A 23058-nucleotide genomic window follows, 5' to 3' on the forward strand; every position below is an offset into this window, starting at 1 on the left:
GCGGAGACGGGACAGGTTTCTCTCCGGATACTCCGGTTTTTCCTATCATCATTCATTCCAGCAACACTCTCCAATATCATTTCATTTCATCTGTTAGTCATTTATCATTGCTGCAGTGTAGTGCGACAGACTTCGGCAGCCGGCACAATATTCCTCCCCTCGCCACTAGATGGGGCTTCATTCATTCCATCCCTGATCCGGTCGAATGACAGGAAAAAGGCTGTGGATTTTCATTTTCACAAATGCAAGTGCTCTGCCTTATTTATGGTCACGGTCTCTTCCTTCTCAGTCCTAGTCAACGAAATTCAACCTGTGTTTGATTCTTTTCGTTCTTTTACTACTTTTGTTCACTGTAAAATTAAGAAGTTTATGCTTTTCACTGAATGGTTTCGTTGTAAACATGATTTTTTTTGTTTCAGGCTCCTCCAGCCGTAAGCACGAACGGATGGAGGCCCATGATACCGCCTGGTGACTGGGCTGAGAACGCCAAACTCCGAGATGTTCGGCAAGAGACCGTTGGTCACCCCGTACTCGATAAGCTGCAAGCTCACCTGGAGGCGGCAGAGAAGAAGAGACACCAAAAGTACGAAGTCTACGCCCCAGCACCGCCTTCTATCCTAGGCTCTTTCAGTTTGTTCGGTCATGCGACAGTGAAGGCCCGGGATCCGGTTAAGCCGAAGAAGAAACAGAAGCAGGGTGAACCAGCAGAGGGTAACTTCCACAGTTCTGAGAGCAGAGTTGTGTACACATCTCACTTAGTTCCTCCTCCCTTTCATCAGGTAAGGACGATAGTATGCACGTGAAGATTAGTTTCGGTTGTAGGGTCATGTGAGGTGGATGAATGATGGATGGTTACCTAGGGCCGCAGAGAGTAAGAACACTAGAGATCAAGGTAATTATAGACTCCGTGTTTAATCTCTGAAAGGTAGGAAATTAGGAACTAAACGTGGCCACAGAGTTAATCGCAAATGGAGCAGTTTACAGTACTTCTGGGTTCCATGACACCCTTATTTCCTTACGAATACATTATTTCAAATTGTATTCACTTTACCTTGCTTTTTCTTTCTTACAATAAGAAATTAAAAACATTTAAGCTCTTTAGGCTTTTTAATCGTGAAATTATCAGCGTTTCGCCCCAGTGTAGCAGTGGGCTCATCAGTTGGATTGCTACACCTTTCCAAGACGCTGGAGGCTAATGCACCGTTGAGACACATCATCATCATGAAAAGTTTCCATTCCCCTCCCTGAGGGGGAGGGGCGGGCCACCTAGAAGGTAACGCCTTCTCTCTGGCCAGGAGATTCGGCGGGGTTGTGGGTTTAATGGAGTAGGAGGTTGGGCTAAGGTGATTCGGCATGGTGGAGGAGGTGGCGGGAATTTTTCTCTGGCTGTGTGCTTTATTTACAACTCGGGTCTTTTACAATTTTATCAGACCTTTACAAAGTTTCATTTAACTACTGCAAGCCTCTTATGTAGGACAATGCAGTGACGGTGTACTAGGGGAAGCATGTGCCTCCACGTGTATCATTGCCAGCCTTTGGCCTTTATATCAAAAATAAGGTTCCTAGAAGGAAACCATAATTTAATTTTATTGATTGCAATTGTTAAAAACATTTGACCTCTTGAGGCTTTTTTCAATCGTGAAATTACCAGCGTTTCGCCCCAGTGTAGCAGTGGGCTCGTCTGTTGGATTGCTACACCTTTCCAAGACGCTGGCGGCTAGTGTTTAATTAGTTTAAACACTTGTAGTTGAACGGTATACATCTAATCAAATGAAACAATACTTCAGTAACATGTGATTAAAACGTCTCTGTAAAGAAAATAAATATTTAAAAACTAAAGCTCTGTGTGACGGGTGAGCCTTGTTTTATGAATAAAGTTTATCAAAACATGATGCAATATCAAAAATGATATTGTATATTGCAATATTTAGTCATTACGATATTTAATTGATGCAAAAAGCCTGTTGTTGCCCAAGGTATCAGAATCTTCCGTGTCTTTTGGCTCAAAGTTGGAAATTCCTTACCGATTATGCTTCCAGGACTCCAACAAATGCAATTCTTAAATTTGGTTTCTAATCAAGAATCCCTAATGAGACCCATGCGATGTTCTTTGCTCATTTTCATTATAGCGCAGGAGCATTTCCAAATTGATTATTATCCGATTTAATTGGTCAAAATAATTGAAAAAGTTTCTCAATATAAATACAGTATCTAACTTATTTGACCAGCTTTAATTTTTATCTTTAGGAAAATACTCTGCACTACCCTTTCCAGCACTTCGTGCCCACCTCTGCGTTAGTCTTTGGAATGAATTGAGGCTAGAGTTAGGAAATATGCGCCATGGCAAATATACTGTACATAAGATGAAAATAAATAAGCCCAAAACAAATGTAATGGTGTGCGGACGAACAAAGTCAGGTGATACAGGAAATATTAGATCAGGAAATGAAGTCTTAAAGGAAGTAGATGATTATTGTTACTTGGGTAGTAAAACAACTAATGACGGTGGAAGTAAGGAGGACATAAAATGCAGGCTAGCACAAGGAAGGAAGGCCTTTCTTAATAAAAGAAATTTGTTCACCTCGAGCATTGATAGAGGAATTAGAAAGATATTTTTGAAGACTTTCATCTGGAGCGTGGCATTCTATGGAAGTGAAACATGGACGATAACTAGCTCAGAAAGAAAGAGAATAGAAGCTTTTGAAATGTGGTGTTACAGAATAATGCTGAAGGTGAGATGGGTAGAAAGAATCACGAATGAAGAGATACTGCATCACATTGGGGAGAGGAGATCGATTTGGGTAAATTTGACCAGAAGAAGAGTGATAGGACCAGAGCCACCTACAGTTAAAGCCGGAAGGTACACTTTGAAATGCTGTATCTATCTGTCAAGCGGAGGCCGAGAGAAAAGGGGGCGTGTCCGATTTTGAATGACTTCACCCAAATTCACTACATTTAGACCAACATGATGGTTGTGATAAATGCACACTCTTCGTAAAATGGTATAAAGAAACACATCAGTAAATGTATTCACTGAACTTAGAAATACACATTCTACATTAATAAAAACACTTTAAGAGCAGTACTCACTAGCTCGATTATTGTGGAGCGTTGACAGTTTCCTCCGCTTAGTGTTTTTATCCTCACTGCTGACATAATTCGTGTTCTTCATCTCCTTTTATCACTTATTTAACAAGACATTGGAAAATGTAGAAAATAAACAATCTATCGCACCATTATTGTCACGCCCACAATGATGGCGTCCAAACCAGAACTGTTGATTGTCATTGATAGAGAAAACATAAATTCTTTATATTTTTCACAACCCAGATGGTCTTCGTATACCACTGTTCTGCAGACACCATGTCGTTGGCAGACACACAACAAAATGTGATGGCACCACTAACCCATCTCTCTGAGTTCTTCAAAATAGGGATCACCTGTTTCATTACTCTGCAGGAGACCTAAACAAGTGTCACATCTTATTCTTCTGGATATTGTCCTTATTGTGTACCCAGAAATGTACAGCATATTACCCCCTGACATCTCAAAATGCCCACCAAAAAACAATTCACGTGATAAATATGAGTCTAACTTGTTTATTATTTCCATATTGAGTCCAATAACATCTGTTTTGATGGAATCAGACATTTCTAATTGGCTACAGCCAAACCTCACTTTTCCATACCATCACCACCACCACCACCACCACCGCAACGCTAGAACACCTTTAATCCTAATTTTCATCTCACTTTCTAGGACTTGAGGTGCAGTAACATTGTAGTTACAACCAATATACTATAAGTACTGACTAAACCTTGTTTCTACGTTATCACTTTGAAAGTTTCTTGACGGTAAATCATTTGCTTTCACACTTCCAAACGAACATTTTTGAGTAGGGCCTAACTATTTTTCCTTTCAGTGCAAATAATAATAATAATAATAATAATAATAATAATAATAATAATAATAATAATAATAATAATAATAATAATAATAATAATAATAATAATAATAATAATAATAATAATAATGTTATATGCTTTACGTCCTACTAACTACTCTTACGGTTTTTGGAGACGCCGAGGAGCCGGAATTCTGCCCCTCAGGAGTTCTCTTACGTACCAGTAAATCTACCGACACGAGGCTGACGTATTTGAGCACCTTCAAATACTACCGTACTGAGCCAGGATCGAACCTGCCACGTTGGGGTCAGAAGCCCAGCACCTCAACCGTCTGAGCCACTCAGCCTGGCCCTTTTAGTGCAAAGTTCGAATTGTTCCCTTAAACATATTTGGCAAGACAAAGAGGTGCTTTCACTGCTTACCTCACGATACTCTGAGATTGTGAAGCATTTTAATAGATATATTTGTACACATTTAATACTACAGTAAGTGGTTCATATATAATTTAATAAATATGCATTTAGTTGAGACCACTTTGATATTTTACCATTTGCTAAACACCTCATTTACCGGGCGAGTTGGCCGTGCGCGTAGAGGCGCGCGGCTGTGAGCTTGCATCCGGGAGATAGTAGGTTCGAATCCCACTATCGGCAGCTCTGAAGATGGTTTTCCGTGGTTTCCCATTTTCAAACCAGGCAAATGCTGGGGCTGTACCTTAATTAAGGCCACGGCCGCTTCCTTCCAACTCCTCGGCCTTTCCTATCTCATTGTCGCCATAAGACCTATCTGTGTCGGTGCGACGTAAAGCCCCTAGCAAAAAAAAATCTCATTTCTTTTACCAACACCTGATAACATATAGGCCTACAGTGACATTCATATCTTGCTGAATTTTGAGTAAATGGGTTACGTTTGGCATCTTCTTGTTTACCCTACTCTACATTTCCAGCCTCCTACCTTTAGGACCTTTTCTTTTAACACTTTTCGATGATAAATATTTTGGCAAATTTGGGAAAATAATTGGTCATGCATCAGGGAGAAGGTCATTAGGTTAGGTGGTAGTATAGTTACGTTGACTTTACTCTCACAAATTTTATCCCCTGTTAAAAAACTTTCGTGTGTGACATGTTTTATGCATACGACTGAATCCTTCCCAGGTTTAAAATGACAAATCCATTTTTGTTTTAATCCCTCGTCTGAAGGAAAACTATATGAGGTAACAAAACACTTTTTTAATGCTATAGTTGTTACGATACATGGGAACACAACATTTCCTGGGCATCTGCAAATACACGAAACATTTTATTATTAAGCCAAATTCAGTCCGCACCATTACAAATAATAACGTTATTGATTGAACGTTCCACTAACTACTTTTACGGTTCTTGGGAGACACCGAGATGCCGGAATCTTGTACCGGAGGAGTTCTTTAACGTGCCAGTAAATCTACCGACACGAGGTTGACGTATTCGAGCACCTTCAAATACCACCAGACAGACCTGGGCTTAGAAAGTCAGTTCTACAGTCCAAACTATTCCACACTATTTCGATAATAAGCTCTACGTATGCTTATTCTATCGCTTAGCATGTAATATATATAGGTACTTGAAGATATTCGTGAAAAATTAAACGAAACACGAGACGAAGTTCACTAGATATCAACATACACGGATAGACCCCGCGCTTTCACCTTGGCCCCAACTGGACGTTAGCGAACTTACGTGACTCCGACTTGAAACTGTAGTCGGCTATGGATAGGACACATCTTAAGACACCCAGGCTTGTTCAGCTGGATTTTGAGGGACGTGTAGGTGATAAGAACGGTAGGGATAGACCAAGGTACGAATATTACCAGCACATTATAGCAGATGTAGGGTGTGGTAGTTACGTAGAAATGAAAAGGTTAGCACAGGATAGGGTGTTATGGAGAGCTGCATCAAAACCCGTCTGTGGACTGATGACTCAATCAACAACATACCATCGCAACATTTGCCTGCGGTTGTACTGAGTGAGGGGAGGTTAGGACTTGGAAGGCGTCGTCTGCAATGTTCATGAGTGGTATTTTTAACCATATCTGATCTCCAACCCAATATTCAAATCGTGATTGTGCTGGAAATCGAATCCAGAAAGCTAATATACCAACATAAAACCCGTAGTGACGGGTCAGAAATCACAGGGCTGTTAACCTAAACGCCGGATCATGTCGTCAGCTGTTACTTTAATAATACAGTACTTTAATAATATTGGTGTACCTTATCTGGGAACTCAAACATTCCCGCAACAAGTACATCATCATTATAGTGTATAACATTCCGAAATTCATACTCCCATAAAAGAAGCAACAACAACAAAAGGCGTCCCTGAGATTGTAGTCTTCGTACTATCTCAGGAAGTATCGTATTGCGATAAGGTAATCAAACTGTGCTCTTTTAATCACCTTTTTACGTCAGACGCACAATAATGTATCAACATTTAATAATATTAATAATAATATCATTTAAGTCAGTGTATTGTTTCTATACTTCAGATTGACCTTCCATGTTCGTTTTACTGTTTCAGTCTCAGTCGAATTCAGTACGTTTTCCTGAGCAGTATCAAAGACCTGACCAGCTCAGCGAGCAGCAACAACAGCACAATCAGTTCTTCCTCCATCCTCCAATCCAACAGACCCAGGACACTCTGCTTGTCCCGCCGCCTCAGACGTCGGATCATGTCGCCAGCTTTTACTTTAATGGTCCTCAGATAACAAGCTATCAATCACAGAAATTGGGCGATTATAACCTTGGTGTACCTTACCTAGAAACTCAACCATTCCCGCAACAAGTACATCATCAATATACGGGTCCTGTGTATAATCAACAACATTCCGAAATTCAACATGGTGCAAATGAACAGGCATTCCCATCTAAAACACAGCAAACCCATTCTTTTACTACTGCAAATGTAGAGTTCTTGCCAAACAGAGAGGTACCAAACACTGAAGAAAACATATCTCAGATACCTTTTAGCCAATCGGTTAATAATCAAAATCCATTGTCAAATGGACCCTTCAATGGAGATGCGTTGGAATTATTGAAGCCTTCTCACCTAAGCTACAAACACCAGGGGAGACAGAATCACTCTGCTCCTTTGAACGTCCAAACTCATAGTAATGGAGAACCGTTTTCATCTGGGGATGGTCAGAAATTTAAAGATGAGACGCGCGACAGTCTTGAAATATCACCATCTCAGACACATACTTTCAACAAAAATAAGAATCGTGGTTATCTCCCGTTGCCTGACAGCGAAATAATAAATGGTCAGCAGCTGGCAGACGTTCCTAAGTTTCAGACTGCTTCCCCCACTGCGGAATTGTTCATTCCATCGCAGCAGACTCCGACAGATAATCAGCCGTCAAGTGTCCTTGGATTCTCCTTAGGTGTTAGTTCTGAACAGCAAGATTCTCAGCCGGTTTCTGAACAGTACTTCGGTAATTCTGCGATCATCGCACAGTCACCTGGAGAAAGAGGGCGCATTACTAGGCCTTACTTTAAAGAAGAACATCAGACCACTCTTGCTCAAGATCTCAATTTAGGACCACCACCTAAGAAACATAGACGTCCACCAGTCCTAAATCAAAGATTCCCTCCTGACGTAACGGAAATAATAGATGAGCACTTTATACCTACACTTGCTCCTTCAACTCAACCATTCACCTCTGACAATAGTGAGGTACAAGATTTCAATGAAGTACAACCACCCCATTTAATTGACCAACAAGTAATACCAGTGAGTGAAGAACAGATATCTCAGCCTGATCAAGTAGAAGTTCATCAGACACATTCTCAAGAGGAAGAAGTCACACCTGCGCCTAAACCTAAAAAATCTAGAAAACCTGGTAGATATCGAAATCGGTACACCACAACGGAAAGTTACGATGAAGTCGCAAAGCCATACGAATCGCGACGGCAAAATGAAGAACGAACGAAATACCGTCGACCTGCAGCCGATATAGATAATGGAGGACGTATAAAACATCGCCGTCCCTCTGCTGATACAGAGCAAGAAGAAGACACTTCCAATCAGAGTGTATTACGTACAAAGCACCGAAGGCCCACTTTTAACACTGGACAAGTGGAAGAAGTTTCATATCAGAACGAAGGTCGGCGAAAACATCGTAGACCTATACCAGAAGATGGGCAAGGTGAACAAGTTTCTTATGAAAATGAAGTGAAAAACAAACAGCGCCGACCAACATCAGAGTTGGAGCAAGAGCAGCAAGTGCCCACTTTGAACAGCCATGAAACACAGCAAGTAAGTCCCCCGCGCCCACGTCGACCAGGTTCATACAAGAGACCAGCGCCTGTGGAAGAAGAAATTCAAGAAGATCAAATTTCCAAATACCGTAGACCTCAGCACCACCGTCGCAGACCGGTGAATCACCACGTTCAGACGGATGAAGTGAGCGTTAGTTACGGCGATGATGTGCGACAACCATATACTCGTCAACCTGGGACACGAACTCGCATACGACCATCAACGTACGCAGAACAGGAATACACTTCAGAAGATCCTGGTCCTTCCCAGAGTTTCCAAGAATACTACGTTCAAGAACAGTACACGTCTCAACGGAGAAGAAGACCTACACCACCTCCACACTTTCTGGAAGTAACAGCAGACGGTTCGACATCATCTCCTTCAGCAGAGGATGACGTATATAGTTCACAATATGGCTCTGCAGCAGGTGAAGATGAGACTCAAGACGATTCACCAGTGACCCAAATACCTTTCGCGACCACGTCAGTATCTACAACAACAACAACAACCACAACCACAGAGAGACCCAGACGAGGTAATATCCACAACAGGCAGCGAGTGAAGGACAAATATAATCGAACACCATCTTCTCGTTCCACAACACCCCTCCCAGAAACCACCCCTTCTAGTCAAGAAGATGAGTCGTTTGAAGAATTTCAGAGACAAGTTGAAGATGTACCTGACACCCACAATGATATTTTTGAGCCCGCTCTCCATCAAAGTACAAATTTCGATTTACAAAAATCAGTTGTTGTTACTCAGGCTCCTTACGAACCTGAAGTAGAGTATACAACTTTCATAATTCCTACATCAACTTCGCCGTCTACGACTACCACAACAACGACCACTAGCACCACAACCGAGTCTCCACTTACTACTCAAGCTGTATCAGCTTCAGCGTCTACAGTATCTAAGCTAAGACCGAGAGTACGCTATGGCCTCAATACAACTCGGCCACGTTTCAGTCTCAAAGACTATCGGGAACGGATGAATCGCGTCCCATCACCAACACAGCAGCAGAATACGGACGATGTTTATGAATCGAAGAAAACTAAGGTGGAAGAAGAAGCAACCTCTACTACAGCTAGCCCCCGTGTCCGATACCCGACACGGACCCGAGGGACCTACCAGTACAAGAAGTCCGATGAAGATGTAGCTGTTACAGAGACTACTACTGAACCGTCGCGCACCAAATACCGACCAAAGGAGTCACGGTATGGCAATAACCGGTACCGTTCAAGCAGTACCACCACCACTACTACAACTACTTCCCCGCCTGAAGTGGCAGATATCACAGAAAGGTATGTAGCTCTAGAATACATTTATTTAGATTTACAGAAAGCAAAGTTCTGAAATTCGTACCCATGGTGCACGAAGTGTGAACTAAGATGAATATGTTAATTTGCAAACATAGGTGGCAATACTGAATGGTATAGAAAATATGATAACTCCACACCTCGCATTCAAATCTATCACAATAGTTCAGTCTGTTGTAAGCAGATTTAATTTCCGATTTGTTCAAGTGCATAATGAGAAGTAATCAGTCCACACATACTTCTAGTAGAGATTTTTATGGTGACGTATTCTCAGTAAGTTTCTCATTATTCGGGGTCATCCAGAATTTACGCGATGAAGTTCGTTGCTGCAGATTGCAGTAGGTGTTTTATAAGTAAGTGTATATATAAATGTATAATGGTAAAAATGAAATGACCGAGCTCGATAGCTGCAGTCGCTTAAGTGCGGCCAGTATCCAGTATTCGGGAGATAGTAGGTTCGAATCCCACCGTCGGCAGCCCTGAAAATGGTTTTCCGTGGTTTCCCATTTTCACACCAGGCAAATGTTGGGGCTGTACCTTAATTAATGCCACGGCCGCTTCCTTCCCACTCCTAGCCCTTTCCTGTCCCATCGTCGCCGTAAGACCTATCTGTGTCGGTGCGACGTAAAACAAATAGCAAAAAAATAAAATAAAAAAATGAAATGGCGTATGGCTTTTAGTGCCGTGAGTGTCCGAGGACAAGTTCGGCTCGTCAGATGCAGGTTTTTTATTTGACTCCCGTAGGCGACCTGCGCGTTGTGATGAGGATGAAATGAAGATGAAGACGACACAGACACCCAGCCCCCGTGCCATCAAAATTAACCAATTGTGGTTAAAATTCCCAACCCTGCTGGGAATCGAACCCGGGACCGCGGTGACGAAAGACCAGCACGCTACCCATTTAGCCATGGAGCCGGACAATGTATAATGGCGGTGGGGGTTATCGTTTAGAAGAGTAAAACTACGGGATTGTCAAATTTCTTCATGAACCGAAGGAGGAATAGGGGGTATTTTAATCCTTCCATAAATAAGGGCATCTGCTTAAAACAAATGAAGGGCCATAATATATATACTCCCTAGTTCTCGCAAACTTAACACTGTTGGAGTAGGAGAAGAGCAATTGACCGTAGGAAGTCTAGTAGGATATATAAGGGAGAGGAGCTAAACACTCATTAGTGGAAACGATACTAGACTTAATCTCGACTCCCTTGGATGCCACTTCACCCTCGATGAGTTGATTATAATGGGTTTATATGAACACGTTATCACGATTTAATCACGATTCTTAGGTGTCTGTTCGAAAATAATCGGCATCAGCCGTGTAAATGTGAAAATCATTTTACAAATTCCTGTGTTCAGGCTGTTCATTTACTTTTTACAAATAAAATATTAATTTACAACAATGTCTAAGCGTGTATTACAGAATGAGAATTTCTAAAACGTTTTATCATTCGTATTCTCGACTGTTTCCCACTTCTTTTACTTGCTTTCCTTGCTATCGTCTTACTGTGCTCCATACGGTTTCAACACGTGCAGTTTCACAGTCCTGGTCAAGAATAACTGTTTTAAGTATTCGTTTGGATTCGTAAATTACTGTGTACAAAACAGTAGCGGCGACTACGAATTAACAAGTGGGGATGGGGGCGGGGGGAGGGAATAATGTACGGGCAACAAAAAGTACCTGGGTTTGTAGGATACAGTGGACGTGGGGAGGGGTATATACTGTACATCAAAACTGAAAAAAAAAAAAGAAAGCTACAAAATGGTAAGTTTTATGCTCTCTGAGCGAATTTCGAAAGAGAGATAAAGGTTGACAGTTTACCAACTTAAATGCGGTAATAATATTTTGAGGTCCGCCTCTGTGGTGTAGTGGTTAGTGTGATTAGCTGCCAACCCCGGAGGCCCGGGTTCGATTCCCTGCTCTGTCACGAAATTTGAAAAGTAGTACGAGGGTCCACTCAGCCTTGGGAGGTCAACTGAGTAGAGGTGGATTCGATTCCCACCTCAGCCATCCTCAAAGTGATTTTCCGTGGTTTCCCACTTCTCCTCCAGACAAATGCCGGGATGGTACCTAACTTAAGGCCAGGGTCGCTTCCTTCCCTCTTCCTTGTCTATCCCTTCCAATCTTCCCCTCCCTCCGCAAGGTCCCTGTTCAGCATAGCAGGTGAGGCCACTTGGGCGAGGTACTGGCCCTCCACCCCAGTTGTATCCCCGACCCAGAGTCTATTCCAGGGCACTACCCTTGACGCGGTAGAGGTGGGATCCTTCGCAGAGTCCGAGGGAAAAACCGACCCTGGAGGGTAAACAGATAAATAATAATAATAATAATAATAATAATAATAATAATAATAATAAAAACAATAATAATAATAATTAGATATTTTGATTCAATAATATACAATAAAACTTCCACCAAAGGAACATCATTACACATGTATTACGATTAAATTGAAGTAAGGCGTGATTATTCAATTAAAAATGTAGTATTTGACTACACACTAAGAAATTAATAAACACTAAAGAGACTACCAGACTGTCGAATGCGCGCAACAGTTGGGTGAAACATACCTCAGCGTCCGTCACCTTGGCAAAAAATATGCCCTTGCTACCCTTCCTCACAGCACAAGCGAAGTGTACTCTACTAGCTGTGGCGCTATAAACATCGATTAGCCGCAACGAACTATCAAACCAAACGCCATGGCACTACAGCCCTTGAAGGATCTTGGCCTACCAAGCGACCGCTGCTCAGCCCGAAGGCCTGCAGATCACGAGGTGTCATGTGGTCAGCACGACGAATCCTCTCGGCCGTTATTCTTGGCTTTCTAGACCGGAGCCGCTATCTCACCGTCAGATACCTACTCAATTCTAATCACGTAGGCTGAGTGAACCTCGAACTAGCCCTCAGGTCCAGATAAAAATCCCTGACCTGGCCGGGAATCGAACCCGGACCTCCGCGTAAGAGGTAGGCACGCTACCCCTACACCACGGGGCCTGCTGCAACAAACTACATTTTGTGCTTATTTCCGCTAGTAATTAAAGGAAAGACTCAGCTGATAAGACAACAGGTCTGGTACAAACTGTTATTCTTAATAATTCCTTATAATTCCGCATTTCAGCCGGCTAAATTGGAATAACAGTGTAATGCTTTCTCCACAAAGTGATGGGGTGACTGCTCCCCCCCCCCTCACCTCGCCCTCCCTAATCGCCATTGTTCTGTACAACCTGATGTTGGCCTACTGAAGTATTTCGCACTAGATATACCTTGGGGGTTGATGATGATCAATCAATCAATGATCTGCACTTAGAGCTGTCGCCCAAGTGGCAGATTCCCTATCATTTGGTTACCTAGCTCCTTCTGAAACGTTTTCAAAAAACTTTGAAATGTATTGAATATTTCCCCCAATGTGCCCCCTTGAATTCCAACTTCTTCTTCTTCTTCTTCTTCTTCTTCTTTATCTGTTTGCCCTCCAGGTTCGGTTTTTCCATCGGACTCAACGAGGGATCCCACCTCTACCGCCTCAGGGCAGTGTCCTGGAGCTTCAGACTTTGGGTCGGGGATACAACCGGGGAGGATGACCAGTACCTCGCCCAGGCGACCTCACCTGCTATGCAGAACAGGGGCCTCGCGGGGGGATGGGAAGAGTGGAAGGGATAGACGAGGAAGAGGGAAGGAAGAGGCCGTGGCCTTAAGTTATGTACCATCCCGGCATTTGCCTGGAGGAGAAATCGGAAACCATGGAAAACCACTTCCAGGATGGCTGAGGTGGAAATCGAACCCACCTCTACTCAGTTGACCTCCCGAGGCTGAGTGAACCCTGTTCCAGCCCTCGTACCACTTTTCAAATTTCGTGGCAGAGCCGGGAATCGAACCCGGGCCTCCGACGGTGGCAGCTAATCACACTAACCACTACACTACAGGGGCGGACCACTCTCTACAACTACATAACCTAGTACACATATATTATCCTTTCCCTCGAATTTATTTCATAAAATCAATATTAATCGTAAACATAGTATCTGCACTTGAGATAGACGATTATTTATTGCTATTTAACAAACAAATAGCCTCCCTGGGATGTAGAGGGCGACGCGTCTGCCTGTCACCCTGCGGCCCCGGGTCAGGGTTTTTTAATTGTAAATGATTAATATCCCTGACCTGGGGACTGGGTATTTGTGTCGTCCTTAATGTTCCTTTCCTCACATTTAACACTTTACACTTCCGCCATTTCCAAATACACGCAAGTTCACAACATATTGTGCAAAGTAGGGGCAAAAGATCTTCTTAGGTCGACGCCTCGAATACATAGCATAAAAAACAAAACAAAAGAAAGAACAAATAGCCTCTCTTCGTTCTCAGAACGATGCAACCAAGAACATTTCTTCAAAATAACCTCAAGGCTTTGAGGTTATTTTCATCTGTGCAATAATGACGAGCTTTAAGTGAAGAAACGCGTATATGAATCTGCCTTACATTCCTGATTTCTCAAATTTCAAAACTGTATGGCAACCATGGGGACAGAGATGAGTTTGCTATACTTGTGTTAGGCTGATCCCATTCGTCTTTCTTCACCGATCTCTTAGGTCATCTCTTGTTTCTTTGCTGGCCCGACAGAATTGAGTTTGCGAGAACTAAGGAAGAGTCTTACTTATATCACATACTGTCAATTAACACACCGACACACACAGGTGTTATGGCAGCGATGGGATAGGAAAGGGCTAGGAGTGGGATGGAAGGGGCCGTGGCCTTAACTAAGGTGCAGTCCCAGCATTTACATGGTGTGAAAATGGGAAACCATGGAAAACCATCTTCAGGGCTGCCTACAGTGAGGTTCGAAACCAGTATCTCCTGAATACAAGCTCACAGCTGCGCGACCCTAACCGCACGGCCAACTCGCTCGGCACCAATAGAGATTAAGCGAGCGACCATTTTATTCACCCTTGTCCGATATGTCCTGTTGTTTCATACGAATATGTATATTCATGTGCCTTATCAAGTACAAAGTACAATCCTTTTGATTTGTTTTCAGGTAGCAGACGCTGGGCGGGGAGTGAAAGTCTGAAACCTTTAATGTGCCTAGAGACATGTAGCCTACAATGTTACAGACTGTCAGAGCGAACATTTCTGTAAGCATTCAATGTGTTGTGTTTTCAGGTACAAGCCAAGCACGAGTCGTTACCGGCCGGGGACAGGGAAGTACTATAGTAGGTACCGTTCTACAACCGAGCTACCTGCCGTAACACCCGAGGAAGATAACGGTGTGAGCGTATCGTCTACCACGATGCGTCTTCCTGTCAGACCTAAGGGGGTCTTCTCAGCAGCGCGTCGGCCTTACCCTCTAAGAACCAGACCTACCAACACCAAGGACACCGTGGATAATCAGGTGGAGAGTAAGATCGATAGTGACGAGTCAGAGACCAGTATTCACACGCAATTAGTGACAGAACCCAATACTTCAGAGCCAGAAGTTACAAACATTGGAAACTACTCTCCCTGGAGTTACATTAGCACTGAGACCAGTATTATAAACAATACAGGTCTTCCTTCAAAAGTGGCTGAAAATGACATCGTGCCTGTGACGATGACCGAGAAAGTAGACTCAGCGGTGGATCCTGAGGAAGAAGCCACTGAGAATACACATTACGCTGTTAGAACTACACCACCAGATGATAAACCATATATGTCAGAAAAAACTATCACTACGCAACATCCTGAGGAAGAGACACTTTCGCCGTCCCAGAGAGTAGCAGACCTGACTTCATCTGCTTCTCTTGGAGGATTCTTCAAGAGTTCTGCATCCACTCTGAACACAGAGGCTCGTCGAATTACCATGGCAACAGAAGATCCAATTCTCCCTATAGAGGCTTTCTTCCCCGTTAGGAGTAAGAATTTCAGATAAACAGTGTCGATGTCCGTATCATCTTCAGTGCAATACCGTTGTTGATTTTTCTCCTTAATCACGCAGTCGAAAAAGTAAGAGAGAAAAATAATGTACATCAGCTTATTTACAGTATTTTTTAATGGAAAGAAGTTCCAGATGAGAATGACATTATTTTGTTAATATTGTGTAATGTTTATTAGAATGCTGTTAGGCTTACTTAATCAAAACTCGGCTGCTGAAAAAGAATTGCGAAGTGTGCATACTGCATTTAGAATCATTTTCACAGCGAACGATTTGAAATCTGAAACTTTTGATGTATTTCCCTGCAGCCTATATCCCGAATTTAATGATTTATCAAACATGTTTAATTATGTATTCCATCCATAGTTCAAAGTGAAACTCTTCAAGACTGCACGTCTAACAAGCTACATGAAATACGCGTGAATGTCTGCTTGATCAGAAATGAGGACTTTTGTATGTTCGGCCATTAACCATCATTCATCATCACTAATTTAAGTTATTATAACTTATTTAAATATTGCGTTATTTATTTCAATCTATAATTTATCTCGGATTGTCAGAAAAGTGCTGAACAATTCTCAATTTTCACTTGAGCACTTGAGAAAAGCGAAATTAAAGCAGTAAGTTACAGAGTGCCAGTGAATGCTACTGCAACAACTGCAGTCAGATTATTTATGGAAAGGCAGGTAAAAGTATGGATTGTAGACCACGAGTATGTGGTAAACCTTGTTTATTTATCGGTAACTAAAACATCGTCCATAGCGTAAAGCAATGTGGAAGAGATTCAATTATGTCCTCATTTTAATCTGAGAACCAAGGTGAATATGAATTCATAAATTCTTCCTTCTCTTTTCCATTTGAAAATTACTTTGATTATTCCCTAGATTCGTTGTTGTACTTATGGAAACAATGTCTGGAAATTATAATTGTAAGCGTTGTTCTTCGAGGAGGCTAAGAAAACTCCATTTCTACCTAAACACATCCTTTCCTATCCTGTTTCTATGTTCTATGCTTTGTATTGTATTCTACATCTCTTTCACTTTTGTATTTTGATCCACTTAACCAATATTCGCCATTTAGTTCTTGTCATTGAACAGTAGACTATTATCTCTATACTCTATGTCCACAGTGATCTTCGTTTACAAAACCCTATCAGTTCAAATTGTATCGCTCAAAAGAATGGAGTAAGAGCATTATATTGTAGAAGTTACTCCAGGTACACATACCTCAAAAACAATTCAAGCTATAGATCAAATGTTTTTTTTTTTTTTTTTTTGTGGATATCCATAAGTTTTGTATCTACGTGGGAGGTGAAATATATTTTGATGATAATTAAAAATAACCCTGATGAAATGTTATATATGAGGAACATACAGTGATCATGTGCTCATTCTTTTCCTTTTCGAGTGACTATGCCTCTTCTATTTACTTTCATTTTAAAAAATAATTTTATTGTTTTAACGTCCCACTAACTTCTGTTACGGTTTTCGGAGACGGCAAGTTGCCAGAATTATTTTGTCTCTCAGAATTTCTTTTACGTGCCGGTAAATCTACCAACATGGGGCTGACGTACTTGAGTACCTTCAAATACTGCCGGATTGAACGAGGTTCGAACCTGCCAAAATGGAGTCGGAAAGCCAGCGCCTTAACAGTCTAGGCCACTCAGCCCGGAAGTCACAATTAACTGCTATTTTAAGTATATTTCACTTCCATATTTTACACACATTTTACGATCCTGTTCATTAAAATATCTTTACCAATAATGTCCCCCTCATATTTGCTTTCTCTAGCCCTTCATCAGTCCTTTTCATTCGAGGTTGAAGGCTATTCCAAAAATGTCTCCTATATTATTATACAGTGACAGCTATCCTTTAATCTTTTATTGAAAGTATTTAGATGGTGGCTTACCATAAACAAAATGCATGTTCCATTGTACTAAGGGCGCAACATAGAACAGAAACTGCTTATACTTTTAAAACACTCTCATATGAGCAACGAACAACAACGCCCCTGCTATAATCTCTGTTTCCCTTCTTTCTGTTTTCAACGAGATACAACGTACCTTTTCCTGTCATCATTATCCTCCTTGAATTTCTCCCTCGAAGTGTCTCTTAGTAACATGGTACCGTATTGATTATCTATAATACAGGAGTTCAAATCAAAATTGAATGAGGAAGCAATTTTTTAAAATTTTATTTTATTTTATTTTTTATTTTTATTTTGGAAGAAGAGTGTATAGTACGTTAAATGCTCTTGTAAGTATTTGTATTGAAGACTATGCAGTGACTGCCTTCGTCCATTTAGCGTAAGGACTGATGTATTTATTTGTATTGTGTAAATTATGTAATGACACAATGTAAATTATTAAAGCTAAGTGTGCTGTACCTGTTCACAGGCTCATTATAATGAGAACAATCATGGAGATGTACGGTTTATATCATATTACATAAGTTAAATGTATTTTGTATTTAAAAAATGAAAAATAAAATATTTATTAGCGTTATCCAACTGTTATATTCTTGGTCTGTTTTATTTTGCCTATCACAGAAAAGTTTCCCCAATTTGCAAGTGAGCGCTTCAATTCCAATTGTTTCGTCTCTTAAAATAAGAATAATTACACCACCTCAATGATTCTCAGGTCAGTGGTGTTAATAATTATTGTACTGACAGTTGCCTACGGGATAAGTAAAGGCCTCTGCAAGCGTGGTCTTTTCGAGTACTAAATTGACACAGTCACGGCCGACTTGATGCGTCGCTCTAGCTAGCTGAGCGCAGCGAGTGATCCAGTCGGCCGTGACACAGTAGCAGCAATTTAAAAATAGCGCCGCTAGATGTCAGGCAATCCCTCCATTGCTCAGCACGATTCCAATTGACATTACGAGTAAATAGTCTAGATAAAAGCACATTACAAAGATAAAATATTACGTTTTGAGTAGAAAACTGAAGTGATATTTGTATGATTTTTATTTCTTTTAAACAAACTAATCACACAGTATAATTCAAGAAGAGTCCATACGAGTCAGGTCGTTTAATTGTGACTAGAAAGTTCATACAGTAGAAATGAAAAATACTTAAGAGTATATTTTAAAACACTTCAATACCTATATAGCAGAATTTAATATTACGAAAACTTAACTTAGTCGTAGGTTCCTCAATTGCGACACAATTTTCCTATTGAGTGACTTAAAATTGTACTGTTTCGCACAGTCGTATTTGTCACCATTCTGCCAACATTGTTCAGCAGTGGATTCAATAAATTGGTTTGCAAAATAAAACAAAGCATTCAGTGCATTTCAGTTCTCTCAATCAGCATATTAGGGGTGATTGTTGGGAGCATGCCCAGGCAGTGATCGCTAGTTGCACTCTCTTCAGCCACTCTTACCACATAACATACAAACGTCAAGGATATTGCTTTCAGCGTTGTTGGCCAAACTAAAAAAACAAGTAAGATATTATTTTTCTAACATGTTGATATTGGAATAAATGTAATGAAACTATTCGTACTTACTACTTAAATGGCCCATTAATATTTTCATCACAGAATTTGGCAGCTGTATTTCTGCCATTTCCAACTGTGTCCGTTTACGCTAAATTCGGAGCAAATTTTGTGAGCAATTATCGGGATTAATCACGACATTTGCGTACATAGATGCGCGTATGAACCCAATGCATGATGAACGAATGTTTACAATAAATACTCTTTCGGGCCTAAATACAGGGCCTTATATATTTACAGAATTGGGAAGTAACTGAGTAAAAGTAATCAAATTACTTGTAACGATTACATTCTTGGTAATATTTTACTCGTAATCATTGCTTTTAATAAAATGTAATTTACTTCTTGAAATAAAATTGTAATCATTACATTCTAGTAACTGATACACATTGCACGGAAGCAGAAATGTTTAAAAAAAATATGATGATAACTTTTTCAGTTCTACTACAGCAGAACCAGTAGCTTTACCACTTTTGAACGAGGTAATTTCTTACCTCTCTAGTACTTACAAAGACATTCCAACGACATTCTTAAAATTGAACACAGGCATTCCTTCAAGTGACCCTGTAGGGCGTCTTTTCAACAAATGCAAACATGTACTTCCCCCGTAAGACGTCGAGGATAGCGATGAGTATTTTAAGAACCAATTAATTTATTTGTAAAGTAAATGGAAAATCGCCAGGCTGAGTAGCTCGTACGGGAGAGCGCCGACCTTCTGAGCCCAGCTTGGCAGGTTCGATCCTGGCTCAGTCCGGTGGTATTTGAAGGTGCTCAAATACGTCAGCCTCGTGTCGGTAGATTTATTGGCACGTTAAAGAACTCATGCGGGACCAAATTCTGACACCTCGGCTTCTCCGAAAACAAAAAGAATTTAGTTAGTGGGACGTAAAATCAATAACATTATTGAATGGAAAACCATTTCAAACGCTAAACGTCATTAACTAAGATAAAAATGATGGGAAAATATAATTTCAAAATTCCAAAGTATCATGTTTAGTCTCACCGAGCGATGAAAGGCTCTTAACGCCACTATGGTGAAAACACCCACACAAAATGAAGTAATACATTCCTTTCCATTGCGAACTTTTGTATATTCCAGCCCCAAGTGAAAAAAGAAAAAGTGTTTTCCTTAAAACTAACATTTTGTAAAGTAATTGTAATTGTAATTTTACTGATTACTTTAAAAAAGTAATTTGAAATTGTAAATTAGTAAAATATTTCTCAAGTGACTCTAATCATTGTATATTTATCATTATAGTCCAAAATGATCGTAATCTTATGTGTAAATATGAACTATATACTCAGCACAAGCTGAATACACAAATCAACGCCTTTATAATTAATTTTAAGGCCTAACACATCCAAAAAAATCACTGATTGAACTTTTTGCTAAACGATGTTAAACGATAGAGGGCTAACACGAAGTCTAGCGGCGAGTCTTGAACTAGGTCGTATTACGCCACGGCAGACTGGATCCCTCTTATAGCTAGCTAGCTAGCTAGCTAGCTAGAGCGACGCATCAAGTTGGCCGTGTATTACGCGCTTTGTAAGCAGCCATGCAGAGGCCTTCACTTATCCCATCGGCAACGGTACTGACAAAGCAGGAGGTCATCAGCCTCTAGTGAAATTAATTGAAGTAGAAAGGATTCGGAACCTTTGAGGAATGATCATATAAAAATTGAATACATTTCTTATTGAATATACATTCAAAAATGAAATACATGAGTTACAGTGAAAGCTGATTATATCCCATGATTCGGGTACCCATATCATGATGTCCCCCTGTGGGTGGGGGCGGTAGAATAATACCCACGGTATCCCCTGCGTATCGTAAGAGTCGAATAAAAGGAGCGTGGATTGGCGACCACTGGGCCCTTATCTGAGTCCTAACATTGCTTCCACTTACTTGTGCCAGGCTCCTCACTTTCATCTATTCTACCCGACCTTCCTTGGTCAACTCTTTTTCTTTTCCAACCCCAATGCTATTAGGTTTGCGAGGGCCACGGGGTCTTTCCTTTCCACGCCCTTCGTGGCCCTTGCCTTTCTTTAGCCGATACCTTCATTTTCGAAGTGTCGGATCCCTTCCCTATTTTCTCTCTGATTAGCATTACATAGAGGATGGTTGCCTAGTTGTACTTCCTCTTAAAACAATAATCACCACTACCACCAGCACCACCACCACCACCACCATATTGTGATGGTAAACCTCGGTTCACCCACAACAGTAAATGCACGTTTAATGATAGGATAAACTTATTACTTGTCAAATACAAACAAACCACGTTTGCAAAAGCCATTTCAATACTTGATAATGCAACAATCCCGAATGTAACTGAAGACCTTCATACACTCGGTAAATAAATAATAATGTTTAAGTCTCTGGTAGTTAAAGGAACTGAAAAGCGTAATTATAATGCGTATTTACACCATACATTGGAGCATCTGGAATGGTAAGTCAACATATTGTTTTTTGTCCAATGTCTTCTTTCAGCATACACACTGCCAACATGACTACTGGAAATTGCGATCGTTATCAAAACGTGTACATCCCCCCCCCCCCCCGATTGGATACAATCGACAACACATATGACGATCTTTCAAACAAAGAAAAAATTGAACGTACCATGAATATCATAGCACTACAACAGGATGTTTACACACAAATACGAAGCATGAATTTTGTATCTGTCTAATGTTATCACTAACGCTCGGATGTTTAAGACCTAAAAATAGCCCAAATAAGCAAGCAAATATGACCTCAAAAGTGACGAAATATGACCTCAAAAGCGACGAAAATATGACGTAAAAATTACAAAATATCCCGAAAATGAATAATCTAAATATGGCCATTTTAAAATAAGTTATAAATCGAAACGGCAATTCCTTTGATAAATGTTTCTTAACTAAATTCTTTATTCTTACTTTCATATTAATTTTCTGAATATACATGTTTAGCAGTTATTCACGGTCTATTGTCCTCGATTTACTTATCAAACGTTTTTGAATACATACCGATAAAGTACTAACTTCGCTAAGATTATCAGATCACACAATATTTTAAAAGTCAAAACATGTTTGCACCCTTCATTGGTGATTTGAAATACGAGAAAACTAGAAATCAATCTATTAAAAAAAACTTTGGTTAAGCCCAGATTACATTAATATTACTCAAATGCGTTAAAGTTTAAATTGAGCACCACGAAATGAATTAAGTAGATGTCTTTCGATACATTATGGTATGGCGGCAGGTCAAATAGTGCATACTCACAGAACTTTCTCATTCTTCTCCGAAGGTGGTATTGAAGTGTATGACAAGATTCATATTCAAAGCATCAGGCACGAAAGACCTCCGATTATCACTTAACACATTCTTGTAAGAAGAGAAGCTCCTTTCTACGTCACAAGACGTTATTGTTGCTATTTAAATAATATTAAATCACGGCTGTCGAGTATGCACTCATCTTGAAATGTACTGGTGCCTTCTCCTCTGAGAACATTATTTATCTTGCACACACAGCGAAAAGCGTCACTTCGATTAAGCACATTTTAAAGTTTCCGTTTTACACTGACTCCAACTGTTCCGTGTGATTGTTATGCTGAAAGTTCAACACTTCTTACAATTTCAATACTTGCATGAATTTCTAAGCTAGCAGCTTCTAAACGAGTAATTGCACTCGATATAATTCCAAAGTTCGACTTAATATATGCCAGACTTTCTAACAAACTGCAGGAAAACAATTCCTGCGCAATCTTGATAGAAGAGGCAGAGTATTCCACTTGTGTTAACTACAGATGTGATATGGAAAAGCAGTTTTGTGAATACTAGTTCTCATTCGGAAAGTTCACAATGATTTTGCACAGCTACAGCTCTTGCCAAACCGCTGAAATATGACCGAAATATGACGTTTCTACGAAAATAGCTCAAAATATGACCTTATGACAAAAAATGCCAAAATATGCATTTATATAACAAATAAAAATCGCTTAATTGTGACGATAATCACCTGATTTGCACCAAAATCCAATCAGGTCAGAAAATAGAGACAAAGAAAAAATATGACTTTTCCTAAGCATCCGAGCCCTAGTTATCACTAATCAAAGGGAAGTAACATAACTTTACTAATGGGACGTTTCATTGTTCCTGTTTT

The sequence above is a fragment of the Anabrus simplex genome, chromosome 5 (genome assembly GCF_040414725.1).
Source record: "Anabrus simplex isolate iqAnaSimp1 chromosome 5, ASM4041472v1, whole genome shotgun sequence".
Taxonomy (NCBI): Eukaryota; Metazoa; Arthropoda; class Insecta; order Orthoptera; family Tettigoniidae; genus Anabrus; species Anabrus simplex.